Source organism: Panthera leo, chromosome C1, assembly GCF_018350215.1.
Source record: "Panthera leo isolate Ple1 chromosome C1, P.leo_Ple1_pat1.1, whole genome shotgun sequence".
Classification (NCBI taxonomy): Eukaryota; Metazoa; Chordata; class Mammalia; order Carnivora; family Felidae; genus Panthera; species Panthera leo.
The window spans coordinates 28860035-28869893 of NC_056686.1; positions in this window are offsets into that span (position 1 = coordinate 28860035).

Genomic DNA, 9859 nt, shown 5'->3' on the forward strand with positions numbered 1-9859 from the left:
TGGTACAAACATTATTCTAGATGTTTTTACATGGGATTAACATTCAAGCCAGTGGAGTCTGAGGAAAGCAGATCACCCTTCATGGTGTGGGTGGGCCACATCCAATCAGTTGAAGGCCTTAATAGAACCAAGACTGACATCCACTGAGCAAGAAAGAATCCTGCCAACAGTCAGCCTTGGCACTCAAACTGCAACACCAACTCTTCCCCAGGTCGCCAGCCTCCTGGCTTACCCTGAAGATTTTGGACTTGCTAAGCCTCCACAATTGTGTGAGACGATTCCTTAAAATACACACGCGCGCGCGCACACACACACATTATCGGTTCTGTTCCTCTGGAGAACTCTAATACACTAAGTGATAACTGAAAGTTAGCCAAAACAATCCAAAACTCTTTTCCTTTTTTTTTTTTTAAGTTTATTTATTTGTGTGTGAGAGAGAGAGAGCATGCACGTGCCCGAGTAGGCAGAGAGAGAGGGGAGAGAGAGAATCCCAAGCAGGCTTTGCACTGTGGGTGTGCGGGGGCCAACGTGGGGCTCGAGTTCATGAACCCGTGAGATCATGACCTGAGCCGAAATCAAGAACGGGATGCTTAACTGCGCCATCCAGCGCCCCCCGCCGCCCGGCCCCAAACTCCTTTCCTTCATAAGATTATTCTTACAGATCCAAGTCTGTTGGGCCTGAGAGTCCGGATATCTAGGTGTCAGTCCCAAGTCTGCCACAGGCTGGATGGATGATCTCATCTAAGCTCCAGTCGTGCTCATATCAATAAAAAGCACCTCCAGTCACCTGACCGCTCGAGGTAAAACCTGAGAGATTTGGTTGGCAGCTTTCCTCCAGTCCCCAGGTCTGGTCCATCAGCAAGTTGTCTCCCTTCCACCTCCAGAGGGTCTCCTGGCTCCAAACACTGGCTTCCATCGGCTCTGCCGTCCTCCTGGTCCCCGCAACGCCGGCACCTGCCTGCCGGAGCTGTCTGCCCCCTTCCCTCCTGCTTTACAGTCCACAGCAGCCAGAGCGAGTTTTAAAATCGCTCTGATTTCTAAAAAACATAAATCCTACCGTAGTGCTTGTATTAGTTTCCTGTGGCCACCGTAACAAATCACCCCAAACTCAGTGGCTTAAGACACCCAAATGTATCATCTTACAGTTCTAGAAGTCAGAAGTCTGAGATGGGTTACTGGGGCTGCATGCCTTTTCCACCTTCCAGAGGCCGCCCACACCCTTAGCTCATGCCCCCTCCTTGGATCACTTTGACCTTTGCTCCTCTGACTCTGACCCTCCCCACGTCCTTTTAATAAGGATGCTGTGATTAGACGGGCCCACCTGGATGACCCAGGATAATGTCCCCATCTCAAGATCCTTAACATAGGCACAGGTTTTGGGGATTCAGATACAGACATCTTTGGGGGGTGTCTAGCTCAGCTCTTTAATCCTCCCAATGGGTCCCCACTGCACTTAGAATTCAAAGCAAACATTTCCCCTGCTTTACAACACCCCCCGCCCCTCCCTGGGAGCCGGCCCGTATTCACCTACTCTGCCCATGGAGGCAATGTTAGTGTCCCCTGCATGCACGAAACACAGTCCTGCTATAAAGCCTTTCTCTTGCTTTCCTTTCTGACTCCAAAGTTCTTCGGCCCCGTCTTATCTTTTAGGCCTCAGCCCTCCTCAGAGAGGCTTTCTCTGGTCCACAGTGCCTCTCATGGGCCATTTGAAATTGTTTTCTTCGTTGGACTTAATCTGTGCCTGATGTTCTCTTGCTGATTATTTATTTGTTGGCTGTTCATCTCCCCCATTAGAACGCAGATGTCTTCAAAGCTAGGACCCTGTCGCTCCAGTATGCCGGCAGTGGAACTCAAGTAGTATTTGTTGAATACATCAGTGAGCCTTGGCTTCCTCATTTTTCTTTTCTTCTTCTTCTTCTTCTTCTTCTTCTTCTTCTTCTTCTTCTTCTTCATGTTTATTTTTGAGAAAGACAGAGTGTGAACAGGGGAGGAGCAGAGAGAGAGGAAGACACAGAATCCCAAGCAGGCTCCAGGCTCTGAGCTGTCAGCACAGAGCCCGACGCGGGGCTTGAACCCGCAAACTGTGAGATCATGACCTGAGCCGAAGTTGGATGCTCAATCGACTGAGCCACCAAGGTGCCCCTCCTCATCTTCCCAATAATCTTACTTTCTGTCTTATCAGCTTCTTTTGAGGAGTAAATGAGGTAATGATAGCTACCACTTTTTGTTGCCAATAATGAGTCAAGCAATGCACTAGGAACTTTACGTTTAACATAGAATGTTCATGTCTTACGGGCACCTGGGTGCCCCTTAGGGTGCCCCTAAGACAATGTTCATGTCTTAGGAGCCTGCTTCGGATGCTGTGTCTCCCGCTCGCTCTCTGCTCCTCTCCCACTCATGCTCTGTCTCTCAAAAATAAATAAACGTTAAAAAAAAAAAAGAACGTTCACGTCTTAGTTCAAGGTCATCAGTGACAAAGAAAGAAAGAAAGAAAGAAAGAAAGAAAGAAAGAAAGAAAAGAAGCCCTCTCAAGCCAGCTCAAGGAAAAGGGGGTTTATTGGAAGGCTGTAACCCATGATCTTCAGGCATCCAAGGAGAAGAAACAAAAACGAGAGACGGGCTGCTTCCTGAGGACCCAGAGGTGATGGCTGTCACCCTCCATCCCTCCCACTATGAGGCTGCCTGCTCCTTCATCACCACCTTCTCTCTGAAGACCAGCTTCTTCTGCGTACACATGGCCACCCATGGCTCATCACAGCCTCAACTCTCTACTACCTTACGGCGTAGCTGCCCAGGATGAATTTCTGTCTCCCGGGGTCCCCAGCCTCTTCCAGAAAAAGAGCATCCAATTGCCCTGAATCGAGTCCGCGGTACAATCATCTGTAGGCGGGATGTGGAGGTCATGAGGCACATGTGGCTGCCTGGGCACGTGCCTTCAGGAGGGGTTGTGGATGGGGGCCGATTCCAAAGAAAGGAGCGTGACCAGGTAGTGACCCCCCAAACACATCTGCTATAATGCAGAGCACTTGGCACAGCCCGGCACATAGTGTGTCCTCATCAAACATTCTCCCCTTCCCACCTCCCTTCCGTTTTACTGGCCCATAGTTCTCTGGCTTCCCAATACCTCTGTCTCCAGCGTGGCTCTCTTATCTTTACACCTGTCAATACTACAGGCTGCCCTCCATGTCTTCAAATTCAGCTCAGAAAAAGCCAGATTCCTCTTTCCCCCAAATTGGCTCGTGTCCCTAGTTCTCCTGGCTCTGCCCCAGCCCAGCTCCAAACCCTGCATCTCCCTTCACCCATCCGAGAGCCTCGGACAGAGTGTCTGCTTTCCTGTCCCCACCCAGCCTGCATGGTTGTCTCCTCCTGACCCCTGCCCGGTCCTCATCCCCAGAGAATGAGTCTGCACACGCACACATGGCAGAGTGGGGCAGAGTGGTGAAGCCCCACGCTTTGGAGCCAGACAAACCCGGGTCCAAATGCCAGCGCTGCTCATTTTGTCTCTTGAACTTGACAAGTTCGGTCTCCTTGTGAGTCAAATAATAATAATATGACACAGGGGCGCCTGGGTGGCTCAGTCGGTTGGGCGTCTGACTTCGGCTCAGGTCACGATCTCACTGTTCGTGAGTTCGAGCCCCACGTCGGGCTCTGTGCTGACAGCTCGGAGCCTGGAGCCTGCTTCGGGTTCTGTGTCTCCCTCTCTCTCTGTTCCCCCCTGCTGGTGCTCTGTCTCTCAAAAATAAATGAAGATTAAAAAAAAACCATTTAAAATAATATAATAATATAATAGTAATAAAATAGTAATATAATAATTATTATTATAGTTCCTGCCTTACAGGGTCCTTGTGAGAACGGATGTCGTTCATGTGAAGCAGGCCTATGTATATTTTCTCAGCGACTGATTAGTTTCCCAGCAATGCGCCAGGAAAACAAAGATAAGTAAGAAATAGTCCCTTTAAGAAACCTGAGGTTTCCTGACAGGTCTGCGTCACTCACTTGCAATAGCGTTTTGACTTCCTGCCTGGCAAGGCCCTCCTGGCAATACATGAACCGTTAATTACAGTATATAGCTTTAATTATATATAACTAGCTCCCAGTTATGAGAGCAATTATAATGACTTAGAAAACATACAGGAGGATTAGAATGACCCTTAATCCCCCCTTTGCGGTAGAATCCACTCCTTCCAGGTACGCTGTTTTGCAACCATTACGTCGCTCGTCGTGTGCAGCGTGTATCAATGATCATTTTACAAGCATTGGGCTATGTCACGAAAGGGCTTTGAAGGGCGCCTGTCAGCAGCTTCTGCAAGTGAAGTGGCGAATGTAACAACACATATTTGCCCCCTTTGGTTGTCTGGACGCGTGGGCGGGCTTCTCCCCCACCACCAGTAATGCCCAATGGGTAGCAGTCCTCCACAGTCTCTGCCACTTGAGGCCTGGCGTTTTATGCCTGCGGTTCGTTTCGTGCTCAGGACAATGCTGTGAGCGGATATCATTATCCTCATCTTACAGGATGAGGAAATAGGCCTTGACCATTCGGGCAGCTCCCCTGCGGTGCCGCGGCCACGAATGACACACTCCGGGTTTGGATCCACATCTGTGTGAACCACCACCAGGCTCAGTCGTGTCAGTCAGTGTCATAGGCACGACTCCTTTTTGCATGGCTGGGGTCAGTCCTTTCCAGGCCCTTCGTCCATATTGCCAATGTGCTTACCAGAACCCAGACGGTGCCGGGCACGCGGTACAGGCCTAAGAAGTACTGAATTGACACGTGAAAAGGGGGACAGTGTTTGTCTTTCTCATTATGGCTTCACTACACTGGTTATTCTCTTTAAAGGAAAAAAGGGGCGCCTGGGTGGCTCAGTCAACGAAGCATCTGACTTCGGCTCAGGTCATAACATCATGGTTCGTGAGATCGAGCCCCACATTGGGCTCTGTGCTGGCAACTCAGAGCCTGGAGCCTGCTTTTTGGATTCTTCGTCTCCCTCTCTCTCTCTGCTCCTCCCCCGCTCACTCGCTGTCTCTTTCTCTCTCAAAAATAAACATTAAAAAAATTTTTTTCTGGGGTGCCCGGGTGGCTCAGTCGGTTGAGCGTCCGACTTCAGCTCAGGTCATGATCTCACCGTTTGCGGGTTCAAGCCCCGCGTCGGGCTCTGTGCTGACAGCTCAGAGCCTGGAGCCTGTTTCAGATTCTGTGTCTCCCTCTTTCTCTGACCCTCCCCTGTTCGTGCTCTCTCTCTCTGTCTCAAAAATAAATAAATGTTAAAAAAAAATTTCTTTTTTAATTTTTTTTCTAACAAAATAAAGAAAAAATGCTTTGCTGATTTGACAGGCAGAAATGTTATCATTGCTTTCACTTGCCTTTCTTCGATGCTTGAGAAGACATTTTACAAATGTCTATGATTTCTCTCCTCTGAATTTTGTATCCGTATCGTTCGCCCGTTAATCTACCAGGGACTTTGTGGGGCTGTTTTCCCCCTTAAGTTGTATAAGATGGTCATATGGTCAGAATATTAATTATCTGCTTATCATATTCATTGCAACTGTATTCGTCAGCCTCTCATGGGCCCTTCGCCTTAGATTACATTATTTTGTCTCCCAGGGCTCCTGAGCATGCATCCATTCGCTTGGTTAGACCATCAGTTTCAAAAAGCAGGCAGCACGTGCACCTCAGACCTTTCCCGTATCTCTCAAATCCTTGTCAGGAGCCTGAGCACAAAGCAGATTTCTAACAAATCGTTCTTCTGGGTCACATGACGTTTCGTGTGCTTTGTGGACACTCTCCCTCCTTTTGATCAAAGGCTCTCCCACAGGGAAGGGATTACCATTTCCATTTTGCTGACGGGGCACAGAGAGGCTGAGCGACCCACCTGTGGGCAGCACTGATTGTCGGTGGCCAAGCCTGGATCCGAATTCATACCGCCTGACCCTCCGTCCGTGCTCCCTCCGTCACTTGGAGATGCTGGGGAAAGCCCAAATCAACAACGGGCAGCTGGCGTAGGCCCCCAACCCCTTCTTCTTGCAAGCTGGACTCACGGGCTCAGGCTGAGCTGTGGTTTTGCCCACTGTCCATGACCGTGTGTGTGTGTGTGTGTGTGTGTGTTGCATGAGATGAGTGGAGGGAGTGAAATAAAGAAGAGAATGGGGCTGAGAACGGATTGTGGAAGGCCCCGAATGCCAAACCAGAGTCAGACTTTATGGAGTGAAGGATGCTCAGATTGACCACTCACATCCTCGCCCCTCCCAGAAAACAAGACCCAGCCCCGCCCAGACCGCAGGGCCCACAGTAGGGAAGCCCGAGACCTTGGGGGCACGTGAAGTGGCACGGCTAGAAGGAACTTAGGAAGCACGTGGCATGGCCATCGGCATCCCTCCACCTCACAGAGAGGGAGCCAGGCCCAGCAAGGGGAGGTGTCTTGCCCAAGGTCACACCGCAACTTAGAGACTGGAAGCCAGGTGTCCCCACTCCTCGCCGAAGCCCCCATCTCCTAATCCCCCAGCCGCTCCAAGAAAAACCAGGGCGTCTACAAGCAGACAGGGCTGACATTTCATTTACTCAGTTCATATGTGTGAAGCGTCTGCTGTATACCAACTTCTCAGCTAAGACCAAACAAAACTAGAAATAAAATGGCAACACGACAGTCTTCATCTCTGCCCGTGAGGGCAGCCCAGAGGAGGAGAGGGACAAGGAAGGTAGCTATTACAATTCAGAGGGGTGGTGCTTCCTTTGGGATGAATTGGAGGTAGTGGGACCACTGAGCAGAGGTGGACAAGCCATAAAGATTCCTGAAGACAGTGACTCTCAAGCTGGCACCAGAGAGAGAGCGCACGTTGGTTAGGCCAAGAGTGGGGAGGAGAGGTCTCTCTATTTTTAGTGTTTTATTTACTTTTGAGAGAGAGAGAGCATAAGAGGAGGAGGGGCAGAGAAAGAGGGAGACAGAGAATCCGAAGCGGGCTCTGCACGGACAGCAGCGAGCCCGAGCGGGGCTCGAACCCATGAACCGGGAGATCATGAGCTGAGCCGAAGCCAGACGCCTACACGACTGGGCTACCTACCCAGGTGCCTCAGGAAAGGTCTATGAGGGCAAGAGCACAGGGGAAGTCCTGGAGGCTGAAGGTAGATTATCATCAGAGACCGAGGAAGTAGGCGATGACCCAGTGCACACTGTGAAGTTGGAGTGACAAGAGATGATGCTACGTGAGCAGGGCTGGTGGGGGCTGCCTGAGTCTGGGTGCACAAAGGCTGTGCCTGCCCCTCCTCCGGCCAGCCTGCCCCAGACAGGAGTGACCCAGAGTGGCCACGCAGGCTGTTAGGTTCGGGCGCCGCGGCCCCTGGACTCTGGGGAGGGGACAGCGGACAGCCCCTCACCCATCCTTTAGAACGAACCCTCAGTTCCGTTCGGTCTAGCCTCCAATGCAGTTCAGGGCCTGGGCGAGCTCGGGTTTGGGGAAAGGGCAGGTGCAGGGGCGGGAGCTCCTCCCAGGAGCATGAATCTGTCTGAGGACCTGCATACGTGTGGCCACCTGCTACGTGCAACATGAACCTGCGTCCCTGGGGATGGGAGCCTGTGTCCGTGTGTGCGTCCATGCACGTTTGCACACGCGAACACGTGTGTGTGTTTGTGTGTGTGGGAATCAATGGTCATAGACACGTGCTTGCACCCGTGTGTGTGCTTGTGTGACCGTGTGTACTTGCGTGTGTATGTGTTCTCACTTAACTCTAGATCTGATGCGCCCCTCTTTTTCTGGGAGTGGGGAGGAGGGTCAGCATTTGCCAACCCCAGCCCAAGCATTACTCTGCACCCCCGGTGTCCACCCCCGGCTGCCTGCTCTCTGATACACTCCTACCCGGTGGCACCAGGCCAAAAGCTGACTTCTTCTGCCTTCTTCGTGCAGGCTTCCCAGGACCCTGTTTTGTCTGTGAAGAATTGAACCCCCAGGGCGAGGTGGGCCAGGGTCCCCGAGGCAGAGAAGCAACTCACGGCCACATGCACACGCGTGCCTACCCAACACGCCCACACGTGCAGACATGTGTACACGCGCGTACACACCATGTATGAGGACAAAGATGCACACACATTCACACTCTTTGGGCACTGGTTCAAGAGACGGAAAGAACCGACCAGGTCGCGGTGTGCCCCAAGCGGCCCGGGTGCCCTGTCCTTGTCCTGCGTCCTACATCCCACGTCCAGTCCATAGTCAGTGGGTGCCCAGGTCACATGAAGCTGGGGTTGGTGCATGCCCAGGTTTCTGGAAGCCCTCACGGGCATGCTGAGACACAAGAACGTGTAAGGACTTCTGTGCGTGTCTATGAGACTGTGGGGGACAATGTACCCCTTCACAGGACACTCTCATGCCAGGGCACCTACCCACACAGAAGAGCTGTGGTCCTCTGGGCCTGTTTAACAGTGAAGGGGACAGAGCAAGGGCTTTATAGCCAGACAGGCCCAGCTCTGCTGTTTTTTTTTTTTTTTTAAGTTTATTTATTCATTTTGAGAGAGAGGGCATGAGCAGGGGAGGGCAGAGAGAGAGAATACCAAGCAGGCTCTGTACTGTCAGCGTGGAGCCCCACGCAGGGCTCAAACCACAAGATCACAACCTGAGCCAAAACCAAGAGTCGGACGCTCAACCGACTAAGCCACCCAGGTGCCCCCTTGCCCCCCGAGCTCGGCTTTTCACTTGGCTGTGTGACCTTGAGAGATTCACTTAACCTCTCTGAGCTTCTGGTGAAGATAATAACGGCACCTACCTCACAGAGTTATGAGAGCATGACGGGTACAAATTCCTTTGTTCAACACGTATTTACATGCCAGTCACTGTGCTTTAGGCACTGCGCTTACAACACTGACCAAAACGGAGAAAAATCTCAGCCGTCCTGGAGCTACATTCTGGTAAGTACATAGTAACATGCGCATTGTCCTGAAGCAATGCCTGGCACACAGTAGGTACTCAGTAAATGTTTACTTGTTACCCTTTCCTCCCATCTGGTATCATTTCTCTGCCAAGGAGCCCCTCTCACTCCCCCTCCTCCCTCAGCAGTTCTTGATTCCAGCCCAGATTCCTGCAGAAGCCTTCTTCAAGCCTTCTTCAATGGGGTGGGTAGAACTGTGAACCCTTCAGGAGTGCAACAGTGAAAAGCACAGCAGTGGCCAGTGCTGCCCTTGGCCTTGGGGCAGGGAGGGGAAGAAGGGCTTCTGTCCTGACTGCCCTCGTTGCGCCTGCAAGGAGAGGTCCCCATCGGGGTTCACTAGGCAGCTCCAAACATCACCAGCACCACCTGCCACCCAGCAAGCACCCCTCCTTTCCCAATGGCGTATGGTCCTTAGGATTCCAGGGACCGACAGGAGAACCGTAGGAGCCAGAAGAGTCTCCTTGAGGGACATGCTGCCCCTGCTCATCCAGGCAGGATGCTCTCCGACCGAGGTAGACGCCCACATGGGGGTGCTTGCCAAAGGATGGGATTCCCGAGGGTACAGCCTGCCCTGGACTGGAGACAGGTCTCGCTTCAGGATTGAGTCAACAAGCTTTTACTGAGCACCTACTCAGGGCCAGGTGCTTTGGTGACCCAGAGGGTCCTCGCTTGCAGGGAAGTAAACCAAAGCTCCGAGGGGTGAAATGCTTTGCCCCAGATCACAGAGCAAGTCGATGGCAGAGAGGATCTGAACTTGAGTCTGTTCTGACTCTAAGAACAGAAGGAGGAGGTCCTGGTTTGCCTCAGAGCCCAGAGTGTGAGCAGGGAGGGGAGGGGCACCAGGGCACTGGCGGGGGGAGGGGGGGGTTGTGTCTCTGGCATCGGGGCTCACACGTGTGCCGAGTTCTGCTGGGGAAGGGGCTGCTCTGGGCTCACCGAGATCTAACG